The sequence below is a fragment of the Taudactylus pleione genome, unplaced genomic scaffold (genome assembly GCF_031769625.1).
Source record: "Taudactylus pleione unplaced genomic scaffold, aTauple2 ptg001719l, whole genome shotgun sequence".
NCBI classification, from domain to species: domain Eukaryota; kingdom Metazoa; phylum Chordata; class Amphibia; order Anura; family Myobatrachidae; genus Taudactylus; species Taudactylus pleione.
The window spans coordinates 126,972-143,062 of NW_028286116.1; the positions used below are offsets into that span (position 1 = coordinate 126,972).

Genomic DNA, 16,091 nt, shown 5'->3' on the forward strand with positions numbered 1-16,091 from the left:
CAGGAGATGACTGGCTGAGTATGAGTGAGGTCAAAGATACAGGGGGGTTAGAGGACATTACATTAGAGAGTGTAAGCTGGGGAGAAGATCTGAGGTAACATATGGGATGATGATAGGATACATTAGAAGGACAATAGAGGAGCACAGGAGATGACTGGCTGAGTATGAGTGATGTCACAGATACAGGAGGGTTAGAGGACATTACATTAGAGAGAGTGTAAGCTGGGGAGAAGATCTGAGGTAACATGAGATGAGGATATGATACATTTGAAGGACAGTAGAGGAGCACAGGGGAAGATGGCTGAGAATGAGTGAGGTCACAGATACAGGAGGGTTAGAGGACATTACATTAGAGAGAGTGTAAGCTGGGGAGAAGATCTGAGGTAACATATGGGAGGATGATATGATACATTAGAAGGACAATAGAGGAGCACAGTGGATGACTGGCTGAGTATGAATGAGGTCACAGATACAGGAGGATTAGAGGACATTACATTAGCGAGAGTGTAAGCTGTGGAGAAGATCTGAGGTAAAATATGGGATGATGATAGGATACATTAGAAGGACAATAGAGGAGCACAGGGGATGACTGGCTGAGTATGAGTGAGGTCACAGATACTGGAGGGTTAGAGGACATTACATTAGAGAGAGTGTAAGCTGGGGAGAAGCTCTGAGGTAACATATGGGATGATGATATGATACATTAGAATTACAATAGAGGAGCACAGGGGATGACTGGCTGAGTATGAGTGAGGTCACAGATACAGGAGGGTTAGAGGACATTACATTAGAGAGAGTGTAAGCTGGGGAGAAGATCTGAGGTAACATGAGATGATGATATGATACATTAGAAGGACAGTAGATGAGCACAGGGGATGACTGGCTGAGTATGAGTGAGGTCACATATACAGGAGGGTTAGAGGACATTACATTAGAGAGAGTGTAAGCTGGGGAGAAGATCTGAGGTAACATATGGGATGAGGATATGATACATTAGAAGGACAATAGAGGAGCACAGGGGAAGATGGCTGAGTATGAGTGAGGTCACAGATACAGGAGGGTTAGAGGACATTACATTAGAGAGAGTGTAAGCTGGGGAGAAGCTCTGAGGTAACATATGGGATGATGATATGATACATTAGAAGGACAGTAGAGGAGCACAGGGGATGTCTGGCTGAGTATGAGTGAGGTCACAGATACAGGATGGTTAGAGGACAATACATTAGAGAGAGAGTAAGCTGGGGAGAAGATCTGAGGTAACATATGGGATGATATGATATATTAGAAGGACAGTAGATGAGCACAGGGGATGACTGGCTGAGTATGAGTGAGGTCACAGATACAGGAGGATTAGAGGACATTACATTAGAGAGAGTGTAAGCTGGGTAGAAGATCTGAGGTAACATATGGGATGAGGATATGATACATTAGAAGGACAATAGAGGAGCACAGGGGATGACTGGCTGAGTATGAGTGAGGTCACAGATACAGGAGGGTTAGAGGACATTACATTAGAGAGAGTGTAAGCTGGGGAGAAGATCTGAGGTAACATATGGGATGATGATAGGATACATTAGAAGGACAATAGAGGAGCACAGGAGATGATAGGCTGAGTATGAGTGAGGTCAAAGATACAGGAGGGTTAGAGGACATTACATTAGAGAGTGTAAGCTGGGAAGAAGATCTGAGGTAACATATGGGATGATGATAGGATACATTAGAAGGACAATAGAGGAGCACAGGAGATGACTGGCTGAGTATGAGTGAGGTCACAGATACAGGAGGGTTAGAGGACATTACATTAGAGAGAGTGTAAGCTGGGGAGAAGATCTGAGGTAACATGAGATGATGACATGATACATTAGAAGGACAGCAGATGAGCACAGGGGATGATTGGCTGAGTATGAGTGAGGTCACAGATACAGTAGGGTTAGAGGACATTACATTAGAGAGAGTGTAAGCTGGGGAGAAGATCTGAGGTAACATATGGGATGAGGATATGATACATTAGAAGGACAATAGAGGAGCACAGGGGAAGATGGCTGAGAATGAATGAGGTCACAGACACAGGAGGGTTAGAGGACATTACATTAGAGAGAGTGTAAGCTGGGGAGAAGATCTGAGGTAACATATGGGAGGATGATATGATACATTAGAAGGACAATAGAGGAGCACAGTGGATGACTGGCTGAGTATGAATGAGGTCACAGATACAGGAGGGTTAGAGGACATTACATTAGCGAGAGTGTAAGCTGTGGAGAAGATCTGAGGTAAAATATGGGATGATGATAGGATACATTAGAAGGACAATAGAGGAGCACAGGGGATGACTGGCTGAGTATGAGTGAGGTCACAGATACTGGAGGGTTAGAGGACATTACATTAGAGAGAGTGTAAGCTAAGGGAGAAGATCTGAGGTAACATATGGGATGATGATATGATACATTAGAATTACAATAGAGGAGCACAGGGGATGACTGGCTGAGTATGAGTGAGGTCACAGATACAGGAGGGTTAGAGGACATTGCATTAGAGAGAGTGTAAGCTGGGGAGAAGATCTGAGGTAACATGAGATGATGATATGATACATTAGAAGGACAGTAGATGAGCACAGAGGATGACTGGCTGAGTATGAGTGAGGTCACATATACAGGAGGGTTAGAGGACATTACATTAGAGAGAGTGTAAGCTGGGGAGAAGATCTGAGGTAACATATGGGATGAGGATATGATACATTAGAAGGACAATAGAGGAGCACAGGGGAAGATGGCTGAGTATGAATGAGGTCACAGATACAGGAGGGTTAGAGGACATTACATTAGAGAGAGTGTAAGCTGGGGAGAAGCTCTGAGGTAACATATGGGATGATGATATGATACATTAGAAGGACAGTAGAGGAGCACAGGGGATGTCTGGCTGAGTATGAGTGAGGTCACAGATACAGGATGGTTAGAGGACAATACATTAGAGAGAGAGTAAGCTGGGGAGAAGATCTGAGGTAACATATGGGATGATATGATATATTAGAAGGACAGTAGATGAGCACAGGGGATGACTGGCTGAGTATGAGTGAGGTCACAGATACAGGAGGATTAGAGGACATTACATTAGAGAGAGTGTAAGCTGGGTAGAAGATCTGAGGTAACATATGGGATGAGGATATGATACATTAGAAGGACAATAGAGGAGCACAGGGGATGACTGGCTGAGTATGAGTGAGGTCACAGATACAGGAGGGTTAGAGGACATTACATTAGAGAGAGTGTAAGCTGGGGAGAAGATCTGAGGTAACATATGGGATGATGATAGGATACATTAGAAGGACAATAGAGGAGCACAGGAGATGATAGGCTGAGTATGAGTGAGGTCAAAGATACAGGAGGGTTAGAGGACATTACATTAGAGAGTGTAAGCTGGGAAGAAGATCTGAGGTAACATATGGGATGATGATAGGATACATTAGAAGGACAATAGAGGAGCACAGGAGATGACTGGCTGAGTATGAGTGAGGTCACAGATACAGGAGGGTTAGAGGACATTACATTAGAGAGAGTGTAAGCTGGGGAGAAGATCTGAGGTAACATGAGATGATGACATGATACATTAGAAGGACAGCAGATGAGCACAGGGGATGATTGGCTGAGTATGAGTGAGGTCACAGATACAGTAGGGTTAGAGGACATTACATTAGAGAGAGTGTAAGCTGGGGAGAAGATCTGAGGTAACATATGGGATGAGGATATGATACATTAGAAGGACAATAGAGGAGCACAGGGGAAGATGGCTGAGAATGAGTGAGGTCACAGACACAGGAGGGTTAGAGGACATTACATTGGAGAGAGTGTAAGCTGGGGAGAAGATCTGAGGTAACATATGGGAGGATGATATGATACATTAGAATGACAATAGAGGAGCACAGTGGATGACTGGCTGAGTATGAATGAGGTCACAGATACAGGAGGGTTAGAGGACATTACATTAGCGAGAGTGTAAGCTGTGGAGAAGATCTGAGGTAAAATATGGGATGATGATAGGATACATTAGAAGGACAATAGAGGAGCACAGGGGATGACTGGCTGAGTATGAGTGAGGTCACAGATACTGGAGGGTTAGAGGACATTACATTAGAGAGAGTGTAAGCTGGGGAGAAGATCTGAGGTAACATATGGGATGATGATATGATACATTAGAATTACAATAGAGGAGCACAGGGGATGACTGGCTGAGTATGAGTGAGGTCACAGATACAGGAGGGTTAGAGGACATTACAATAGAGAGAGTGTAAGCTGGGGAGAAGATCTGAGGTAACATGAGATGATGATATGATACATTAGAAGGACAGTAGATGAGCACAGGGGATGACTGGCTGAGTATGAGTGAGGTCACATATACAGGAGGGTTAGAGGACATTACATTAGAGAGAGTGTAAGCTGGGGAGAAGATCTGAGGTAACATATGGGATGAGGATATGATACATTAGAAGGACAATAGAGGAGCACAGGGGAAGATGGCTGAGTATGAGTGAGGTCACAGATACAGGATGGTTAGAGGACAATACATTAGAGAGAGAGTAAGCTGGGGAGAAGATCTGAGGTAACATATGGGATGATATGATATATTAGAAGGACAGTAGATGAGCACAGGGGATGACTGACTGAGTAGGAGTGAGGTCAGAGATACAGGAGGGTTAGAGGACATTACATTAGAGATAGTGTAAGCTGGGGAGAAGATCTGAGGTAACATATGGGATGATGATATGATACATTAGAAGGACAATAGAGGAGCACAGGGTATGAATGGCTGAGTATGAGTGAGGTCACAGATACAGTAGGGTTAGACGACACTACATTAGAGAGTGTAAGCTGGGTAGAAGATCTGAGGTAACATATGGGATGAGGATATGATACATTAGAAGGACAATAGAGGAGCACTGGGGAAGATGGCTGAGTATGAGTGAGGTCACAGGAACAGGAGGGTTAGAGGACATTACATTAGAGAGAGTGTAAGCTGGGTAGAAGATATGAGGTAACATATGGGATGAGGATATGATACATTAGAAGGACAATAGAGGAGCACAGGGGATGACTGGCTGAGTATGAGTGAGGTCACAGATACAGGAGGATTAGAGGACATTACATTAGAGAGAGTGTAAGCTGGGTAGAAGATCTGAGGTAACATATGGGATGAGGATATGATACATTAGAAGGACAATAGAGGAGCACAGGGGATGATTGGCTGAGTATGAGTGAGGTCACAGATACAGGAGGGTTAGAGGACATTACATTAGAGAGAGTGTAAGCTGGGGAGAAGATCTGAGGTAACATATGGGATGATGATAGGATACATTAGAAGGACAATAGAGGAGCACAGGAGATGATAGGCTGAGTATGAGTGAGGTCAAAGATACAGGAGGGTTAGAGGACATTACATTAGAGAGTGTAAGCTGGGAAGAAGATCTGAGGTAACATATGGGATGATGATAGGATACATTAGAAGGACAATAGAGGAGCACAGGAGATGACTGGCTGAGTATGAGTGAGGTCACAGATACAGGAGGGTTAGAGGACATTACATTAGAGAGAGTGTAAGCTGGGGAGAAGATCTGAGGTAACATGAGATGATGACATGATACATTAGAAGGACAGCAGATGAGCACAGGGGATGATTGGCTGAGTATGAGTGAGGTCACAGATACAGTAGGGTTAGAGGACATTACATTAGAGAGAGTGTAAGCTGGGGAGAAGATCTGAGGTAACATATGGGATGAGGATATGATACATTAGAAGGACAATAGAGGAGCACAGGGGAAGATGGCTGAGAATGAGTGAGGTCACAGACACAGGAGGGTTAGAGGACATTACATTAGAGAGAGTGTAAGCTGGGGAGAAGATTTGAGGTAACATATGGGAGGATGATATGATACATTAGAAGGACATTAGAGGAGCACAGGGGATAACTGGCTGAGTATGAATGAGGTCACAGATACAGGAGGGTTAGAGGACATTACATTAGCGAGAGTGTAAGCTGTAGAGAAGATCTGAGGTAAAATATGGGATGATGATAGGATACATTAGAAGGACAATAGAGGAGCACAGGGGATGACTGACTGAGTATGAGTGAGGTCACAGATACTGGAGGGTTAGAGGACATTACATTAGAGAGAGTGTAAGCTGGGGAGAAGATCTGAGGTAACATATGGGATGATGATATGATACATTAGAAGGACAATAGAGGAGCACAGGGGATGACTGGCTGAGTATGAGTGAGGTCACAGATACAGGAGGGTTAGAGGACATTACATTAGAGAGAGTGTAAGCTGGGGAGAAGATCTGAGGTTACATGAGATGATGATATGATACATTAGAAGGACAGTAAATGAGCACAGGGGATGACTGGCTGAGTATGAGTGAGGTCACATATACAGGAGGGTTAGAGGACATTACATTAGAGAGAGTGTAAGCTGGGGAGAAGATCTGAGGTAACATATGGGATGAGGACATGATACATTAGAAGGACAATAGAGGAGCACAGGGGAAGATGGCTGAGTATGAGTGAGGTCACAGATACAGGAGGGTTAGAGGACATTACATTACAGAGAGTGTAAGCTGGGGAGAAGCTCTGAGGTAACATATGGGATGATGATATGATACATTAGAAGGACAGTAGAGGAGCACAGGGGATGTCTGGCTGAGTATGAGTGAGGTCACAGATACAGGATGGTTAGAGGACAATACATTAGAGAGAGAGTAAGCTGGGGAGAAGATCTGAGGTAACATATGGGATGATATGATATATTAGAAGGACAGTAGATGAGCACAGGGGATGACTGGCTGAGTAGGAGTGAGGTCAGAGATACAGGAGGGTTAGAGGACATTACATTAGAGATAGTGTAAGCTGGGGAGAAGATCTGAGGTAACATATGGGATGATGATATGATACATTAGAAGGACAATAGAGGAGCACAGGGTATGAATGGCTGAGTATGAGTGAGGTCACAGATACAGTAGGGTTAGACGACACTACATTAGAGAGTGTAAGCTGGGTAGAAGATCTGAGGTAACATATGGGATGAGGATATGATACATTAGAAGGACAATAGAGGAGCACTGGGGAAGATGGCTGAGTATGAGTGAGGTCACAGGAACAGGAGGGTTAGAGGACATTACATTAGAGATAGCGTAAGCTGGGGAGAAGATCTGAGGTAACATATGGGATGATGATAGGATACATTAGAAGGACAATAGAGGAGCACAGGGGATGACTGGCTGAGTATGAGTGAGGTCACAGACACAGGAGGATTAGAGGACATTACATTAGAGAGAGTGTAAGCTGGGTAGAAGATTTGAGGTAACATATGGGATGAGGATATGATACATTAGAAGGACAATAGAGGAGCACAGGGGATGACTGGCTGAGTATGAGTGAGGTCACAGATACAGGAGGGTTAGAGGACATTACATTAGAGAGAGTGTAAGCTGGGGAGAAGATCTGAGGTAACATATGGGATGATGATAGGATACATTAGAAGGACAATAGAGGAGCAGAGGAGATGACTGGCTGAGTATGAGTGAGGTCAAAGATACAGGAGGGTTAGAGGACATTACATTAGAGAGTGTAAGCTGGGAAGAAGATCTGAGGTAACATATGGGATGATGATAGGATACATTAGAAGGACAATAGAGGAGCACAGGAGATGACTGGCTGAGTATGAGTGAGGTCACAGATACAGGAGGGTTAGAGGACATTACATTAGAGAGAGTGTAAGCTGGGGAGAAGATCTGAGGTAACATGAGATGATGACATGATACATTAGAAGGACAGCAGATGAGCACAGGGGATGATTGGCTGAGTATGAGTGAGGTCACAGATACAGGAGGGTTAGAGGACATTACATTAGAGAGAGTGTAAGCTGGGGAGAAGATCTGAGGTAACATATGGGATGAGGATATGATACATTAGAAGGACAATAGAGGAGCACAGGGGAAGATGGATGAGAATGAGTGAGGTCACAGACACAGGAGGGTTAGAGGACATTACATTAGAGAGAGTGTAAGCTGAGGAGAAGATCTGAGGTAACATATGGGAGGATGATATGATACATTAGAAGGACAATAGAGGAGCACAGGGGATAACTGGCTGAGTATGAATGAGGTCACAGATACAGGAGGGTTAGAGGACATTACATTAGCGAGAGTGTAAGCTGTAGAGAAGATCTGAGGTAAAATATGGGATGATGATAGGATACATTAGAAGGACAATAGAGGAGCACAGGGGATGACTGGCTGAGTGTGAGTGAGGTCACAGATACAGGAGGGTTAGAGGACATTACATTAGAGAGAGTGTAAGCTGGGGAGAAGATCTGAAGTAACATATGGGATGATGATAGGATACATTAGAAGGACAATAGAGGAGCACAGGGTATGAATGGCTGAGTATGAGTGAGGTCACAGGTACAGGAGGGTTAGAGGACATTACATTAGAGAGAGTGTAAGCTGGGGAGAAGATCTGAGGGAACATGAGATGATGATACGATACATTAGAAGGACAGTAGAGGAGCACAGGGGATGACTGGCTGAGTATGAGTGAGGTCACAGATACAGGAGGGTTAGAGGACATTACATTAGAGAGAGTGTAAGCTGGGGAGAAGATCTGAGGTAACTTATGGGATGATGATCTGATACATTAGAGGACAATAGAGGAGCACAGGAGATGACTGTCTGAGTATGAGTGAGGTCACAGATACAGGAGGGTTAGAGGACATTACATTAGAGAGTGTAAGCTGGGGAGAAGATCTGAGGTAACATATGGGATGATGATATGATACATTAGAATGACAATAGAGGAGCACAGGGGAAGACTGGCTGAGTATGAGTGAGGTCACAGATACAGGAGGGTTAGAGGACATTACATTAGAGAGAGTGTAAGCTGGGGAGAAGATCTGAGGTAACACATGGGATGATGATATGATACATTAGAAGGACAATAGAGGAGCACAGGAGATGACTGGCTGAGTATGAGTGAGGTCACAGATACAGGAGGGTTAGAGGACATTACATTAGAGAGAGTGTAAGTTGGGGAGAAGATCTGAGGTAACATATGGGATGATATGATACATTAGAGGAGAATAGAGGAGCACAGGGGATGACTGGCTGAGTATGAGTGAGGTCACAGATAATGGAGGGTTAGAGGACATTACATTAGAGAGAGTGTAAGCTGGGGAGAAGATCTGAGGTAACATATGGGATGATGATATGATACATTAGAAGGACAATAGAGGAGCACAGGGGATGACTGGCTGAGTATGAGTGAGGTCACAGATACAGGAGGGTTAGAGGACATTACATTAGAGAGAGTGTAAGCTGGGGAGAAGATCTGAGGTAACATGAGATGATGATATGATACATTAGAAGGACAGTAGATGAGCACAGGGGATGACTGGCTGAGTATGAGTGAGGTCACAGATACAGGAGGGTTAGAGGACATTACATTAGAGAGAGTGTAAGCTGGGGAGAAGATCTGAGGTAACATATGGGATGAGGATATGATACATTAGAAGGACAATAGAGGAGCACAGGGGAAGATGGCTGAGTATGAGTGAGGTCACAGATACAGGAGGGTTAGAGGACATTACATTAGAGAGAGTGTAAGCTGGGGAGAAGCTCTGAGGTAACATATTGGATGATGATATGATACATTAGAAGGACAGTAAAGGAGCACAGGGGATGTCTGGCTGAGTATGAGTGAGGTCACAGATACAGGATGGTTAGAGGACAATACATTAGAGAGAGTGTAAGCTGGGGAGAAGATCTGAGGTAACATATGGGATGATATGATACATTAGAAGGACAGTAGATGAGGACAGGGGATGACTGGCTGAGTAGGAGTCAGGTCACAGATACAGGAGGGTTAGAGGACATTACATTAGAGATAGTGTAAGCTGGGGAGAAGATCTGAGGTAACATATGGGATGATGATATGATACATTGGAAGGACAATAGAGGAGCACAGGAGATGACTGGTTGAGTATGAGTGAGGTCACAGATACAGGAGGGTTAGAGGACATTACATTAGCGAGAGTGTAAGCTGGTGAGAAGATCTGAGGTAACATGAGTTGATGATATGATACATTAGAAGGACAGTAGATGAGCACAGGGGATGATTGGCTGAGTATGAGTGAGGTCACAGATACAGGAGGGTTAGAGGACATTACATTAGAGAGAGTGTAAGCTGGGGAGAAGATCTGAGGTAACATATGGGATGAGGATATGATACATTAGAAGGACAATAGAGGAGCACAGGGAAAGATGGCTGAGTATGAGTGAGGTCACAGATACAGGAGGGTTAGAGGACATTACATTAGAGAGAGTGTAAGCTGAGGAGAAGCTCTGAGGTAACGTATGGGATGATGATATGATACATTAGAAGGACAGTAGAGGAGCACAGGGGATGACTGGCTGAGTATGAGTGAGGTCACAGATACAGGAGGGTTAGAGGACATTACATTAGAGAGAGTGTAAGCTGGGGAGAAGATCTGAGGTAACATATGGGATGATGATATGATACATTAGAAGGACAATGGAGGAGCACAGGGGATGACTGTCTGAGTATGAGTGAGGTCACAGGTACAGGAGGGTTAGAGGACATTACATTAGAGAGAGAGTAAGCTGGGGAGAAGATCTGAGGTAACATATGGGATGATGATAGGATACATTAGAGGACAATAGGTGAGCACAGGGGATGACTTGCTGAGTATGAGTGAGGTCACAGATACAGGAGGGTTAGAGGACATTACATTAGAGAGAGTGTAAGCTGGGGAGAAGATCTGTGGTAACATATGGGATGATGATATGATACATTAGAAGGACAATAGAGGAGCACAGGAGATGACTGCCTGAGTATGAGTGAGGTCACAGATACAGGAGGGTTAGAGGACATTACATTAGACAGTGTAAGCTGGGGAGAAGATCTGAGGTAACATAAGGGATGATGATATGATACATTAGAAGGACAATAGAGGAGCACAGGGGATGACTGGCTGAGTATGAGTGAGGTCACAGATACAGGAGGGTTAGAGGACATTACATTAGAGAGAGTGTAAGCTGGGGAGAAGATCTGAGGTAACATATGGGATGATGATATGATACATTAGAGGACAATAGAGGAGCACAGGGGATGTCTGGCTGAGTATGAGTGAGGTCACAGATACAGGAGGGTTAGAGGACATTACATTAGAGAGTGTAAGCTGGGTAGAAGATCTGAGGTAACATATGGGATGATGATAGGATACATTAGAAGGACAATAGAGGAGCACAGGGGATGACTGGCTGAGCATGAGTGAGGTCACAAATACAGGAGGGTTAGAGGACATTACATTAGAGAGAGTGTAAGCTGGGGAGAAGATCTGAGGTAACATGAGTTGATGATATGATACATTAGAAGGACAGTAGATGAGCACAGGGGATGACTGGCTGAGTATGAGTGAGGTCACAGATACAGGAGGGTTAGAGGACATTACATTAGAGAGAGTGTAAGCTGGGGAGAAATCTGAGGTAACATATGGGATGAGGATATGATACATTAGAAGGACAATAGAGGAGCACAGGGTAAGATGGCTGAGTATGAGTGAGGTCACAGATACAGGAGGGTTAGAGTACATTACATTAGAGAGTGTAAGCTGGGGAGAAGATCTGAGGTAACATATGGGATGATGATATGATACATTAGAAGGACAATAGAGGAGCACAGGGGATGACTGGCTGAGTGTGAGTGAGGTCACAGATACAGGAGGGTTAGAGGACATTACATTAGAGAGAGTGTAAGCTGGGGAGAAGATCTGAGATAACATATGGGATGATGATAGGATACATTAGAAGGACAATAGAGGAGCACAGGGGATGACTGGCTGAGTGTGAGTGAGGTCACAGATACAGGAGGGTTAGAGGACATTACATTAGAGAGAGTGTAAGCTGGGGAGAAGATCTGAGGTAACATATGGGATGATGATAGGATACATTAGAAGGACAATAGAGGAGCACAGGGTATGAATGTCTGAGTATGAGTGAGGTCACAGGTACAGGAGGGTTAGAGGACATTACATTAGAGAGAGTGTAAGCTGGGGAGAAGATCTGAGGGAACATGAGATGATGATATGATACATTAGAAGGACAGGAGGACAGAAGCACAGGGGATGACTGGCAGAGTATGAGTGAGGTCACAGATACAGGAGGGTTAGAGGACATTACATTAGAGAGAGTGTAAGCTGGGGAGAAGATCTGAGGTAACATATGGGATGATGATATGATACATTAGAGGACAATAGAGGAGCACAGGAGATGACTGTCTGAGTATGAGTGAGGTCACAGATATAGGAGGGTTAGAGGACATTACATTAGAGAGTGTAAGCTGGGGAGAAGATCTGAGGTAACATATGGGATGATGATATGATACATTAGAAGGACAATATAGGAGCACAGGGGATGACTGGCTGAGTATGAGTGAGGTCACAGATACAGGAGGGTTAGAGGACATTACATTAGAGAGAGTGTAAGCTGGGGAGAAGGTCTGAGGTAACATATGGGATGATGATATGATACATTAGAAGGACAATAGAGGAGCACAGGAGATGACTGGCTGAGTATGAGTGAGGTCAAAGATACAGGAGGGTTAGAGGACATTACATTAGAGAGAGTGTAAGTTGGGTAAAAGATCTGAGGTAACATATGGGATGATATGATACATTAGAGGAGAATAGAGGAGCACAGGGGAAGACTGGCTGAGTATGAGTGAGGTCACAGATACAGGAGGGTTAGAGGACATTACATTAGAGAGAGTGTAAGCTGGGGAGAAGATCTGAGGTAACATATGGGATGATGATATGATACATTAGAAGGACAATAGAGGAGCACAGGGGATGACTGGCTGAGTATGAGTGAGGTCACAGATACAGCAGGGTTAGAGAACATTACATTAGAGAGAGTGTAAGCTGGGGAGAAGATCTGAGGTAACATATGGGATGATGATATGATACATTAGAAGGACAATAGATGAGCACAGGGGATGACTGGCTGAGTATGAGTGAGGTCAGGGTAGACACTTTGAATAGTAATCTGGATTTGGTTTCTTTGTTACAGTCCTGTCCTATGCTGGCGCCTTCTTTGTGGACACTGAGAAGCCGATCATCTTCCAGAACAGTGATCGTAGCTTTGGATACCAGGTTGCACAGCTGGATAAATGGTGAGAGGTTATGACCGTTCCCCTCTCCTATAGGGTGGATTATGCATGCTGAATGTCCTCAGCACTAAGACGCAGACCTCTAGTATTTGTGTTTCATTACAGGGTGATTGTCAGCGCTCCCCTCCATCAAGTGGCGACTAATAAAACAGGACAGTTATATCGCTGTGATCCTGGGACCAATGACTGTACTCCAATCACAATCACCGGTAATAATCTACATGTTTTCTTGTGGTATTTTTTTGAACCATTCAGATCCTTGTAAACCATCAGACTATACAGTATATAAGGTTATCGTCCTCCATTTATTCATATATTCTGCTGTTAGCTCTGAGACCACTAGGTGGCAGCAAACTCTTTTCCACTCATTGTACAATGGTGTAAATGTGATTGGATCATCTTTTATGGGTGTATTTACTAAGAATCATGTCTGCCAAAGATTGCATTCCTGTGAGAGTTTCCCCTGATTTTCAAACATGGAGATTTACTAAAATCACTACACTAATTACCTTGCAAGTACTTTCTATAGACAGGAATAGAACACAGGGATTTACCAACACGATCATACATGGAGAAAACTGGGGAAGTTTTAAATAGACCATCTCCTCAGTAGCGTGTTCAGCAGAATCACTGCACAGGTCAGTGCGATCTGTGTTATAGGTAAAAAACAGTGTTAAAAAATCAGAAAGAAAATGATGTGGGGTTCCAACCCCCCACCCCACCTTCCTAAAAAGAGCACAACCAGTCCTGGACCTCTGAACCGGTTCTGGTTAGGAAAATTAATATGTGGATCCCATTATTTTCCTATAACCAGCACCAGGCTGAGCCAGCCGGGGTGATAATAGCACAGGAGGGAGAGTCACAGTGTGGGGTCTCCCTGCCAAAGCATTCTCCAGCCCCCAACTGGTCATCCCAGGGCTGGCAATCCTTGGAAAGTGGGGATCCCAAAAATAAAATGCCTCCCAGCGAAGTTTCAGGAGATCAGCTCCGTTTCTCCACAGCGAGGATAATAATCTCCATTGTGCACATTTATAGGGGTATTCAATATGGAGCGAAAACTCCGTTTCTGCGATGTTTTCGCTCGGATGATGTCATTTTCGCCGCTTTTACTTTTATACCGTATTCAATTTGAAAACTTTTCGCCGGTGCGAAAAGTATATTGCATTCGACCCTGCAAAAAAGTATCACCAAGGAATGGGTGTTGAAAAAAAGTGCAGAATTGGGGTTTTGGGGTGCAACATTTCGGAAACCACCCTGCAACCTTCAGACAGTCCCCCAAATGTAAACTGTGTCAAAAAAATGTAAAAAAATACCACTGAAGACCCCAAAAAAAGCACTATCATTTTGGGGGCGATTTCAAATTTAATACGGGTATAAGCGGGGGCACACGCGATTCTTTTTCACCGGCAAAAGCTCCAATGTGCGGCGAAAACTTCGACACGCATAGACGGTGAAGTTTACGTTTCAAATTGAATACCCCTCTTAGGATGGAGAGGGATGAGAGTGAACGGCCTGGGCTATACTGGTCCTCCGGCTGATCTCGCCCCCTCCCTCTCTCAGGGCTTAGTATATATTTGGCACCATCTTGTTATAAGGGCAAAGCTGTGCCCATATGTTAAGGCCAGGGGCGTATTAATAATGGGTGCAGGGTGGGCAATGCACACGGGCCCTGGGTCCAGGTGAGGGCGCACTGCACACCCTGCACCCATGCTTTTTTTCCTCTTACTTACCTCTCCGATGTCCCAAGGAGTAGCGCTACAGAAAATGCCTTGAAAAAAGCCGCCGTGGCAATTTTGCGGTGATTTGCACATGCGCAGTAGGTAATCACGGGGATAATGGCTGCCGCACCTTTTTCCCGGTGAACTGCGCACTCCAGGCACAGTTTTCTGACTTCACCCAGGGAAAGAGGAGGGGGCCCTGGACGGGGAGTGAACACGGGCCCCCTCCTCTTTTAATACGGCTCTGGTTAAGGCTGAATCAAATAAATAGCATTTTGTCATCATCATTTTGTGAGGGGGGGTAATGGTGTTTGAGGGACTATACGTCAAAAGTTATTGGAAGTACTGAGCAGAAATGTGGCGTGGACACGTAAAACCGCCGCCCGGTGCTGCATGCCAGATCTCAGGGCAACAACAACAACAACAATGGAGACATTTGGGATAATCTAAAGCTGAAATGTCAGTGTTTTTCCTCCACTTCCTTTGTGACACAAGTGTCAGTTTTGAGCTTTTTTGAGGTATTTTTGGGAAGGCATAGCTCAGGGAAGAGGGATATAGGGGTCTATTTACTAAGCCTTGAATGGAGATAAAGTACCAGCCAATCAGCTGCTATCTGCCATGTCACAGGCTGTGTTTGGAAAATGACAGTTAGGAGCTGATTGGCTGGTACTTTATATCCATCTACTTTATCTCCACCCAAGGCTTAGTAAATAGACCCCATATTTACTAATGTCCAGTTTTTAGAAGTGGAGATATTGCCCATAGCAACCAATTAGATTCCAGCTATTATCTTCTAAAGGGTGCTAGATAAAGGTTAAGTAGAATCTGATTGGTTGCTATGGGCAACAACTACACTGTCTAAAAACCCGCACTGTAGTAAATATATTTATAAGATCAGTGGTTCTCAAATTCGGTCCTCAGGACCCACACCCAGTTCACGTTTTCCAGGTCACCCAGCAGGAGCACAGGTGTACTCATTACTCACTTACACATTTCCCAGGTCACCCAGCAGGTGCACAGGTGTACTCATTACTCACTTACACATTTCCCAGGTCACCCAGCAGGTGCACATGTGTATTCATTACTCATAGACACAATTCCCAGGTCACCCAGCAGGTGCACAGGTGTACTCATTACTCACTG

General features: G+C 44.4%; 1 long non-coding RNA gene across 1 annotated transcript in view; it reads left to right on the forward strand.

The window, feature by feature from the left end:
* Window positions 1–13,428, forward strand: part of LOC148439543 (uncharacterized) — an 82,066-nt gene extending 68,638 nt beyond the window's left edge. Inside the window, exons 2-3 of the long non-coding RNA XR_015876201.1 lie at window positions 13,131–13,233; window positions 13,336–13,428. This is a non-coding gene — a long non-coding RNA (uncharacterized LOC148439543). The remainder of the gene's footprint in view (window positions 1–13,130; window positions 13,234–13,335) is intronic.
* Window positions 13,429–16,091: the final 2,663 nt, after the last annotated feature.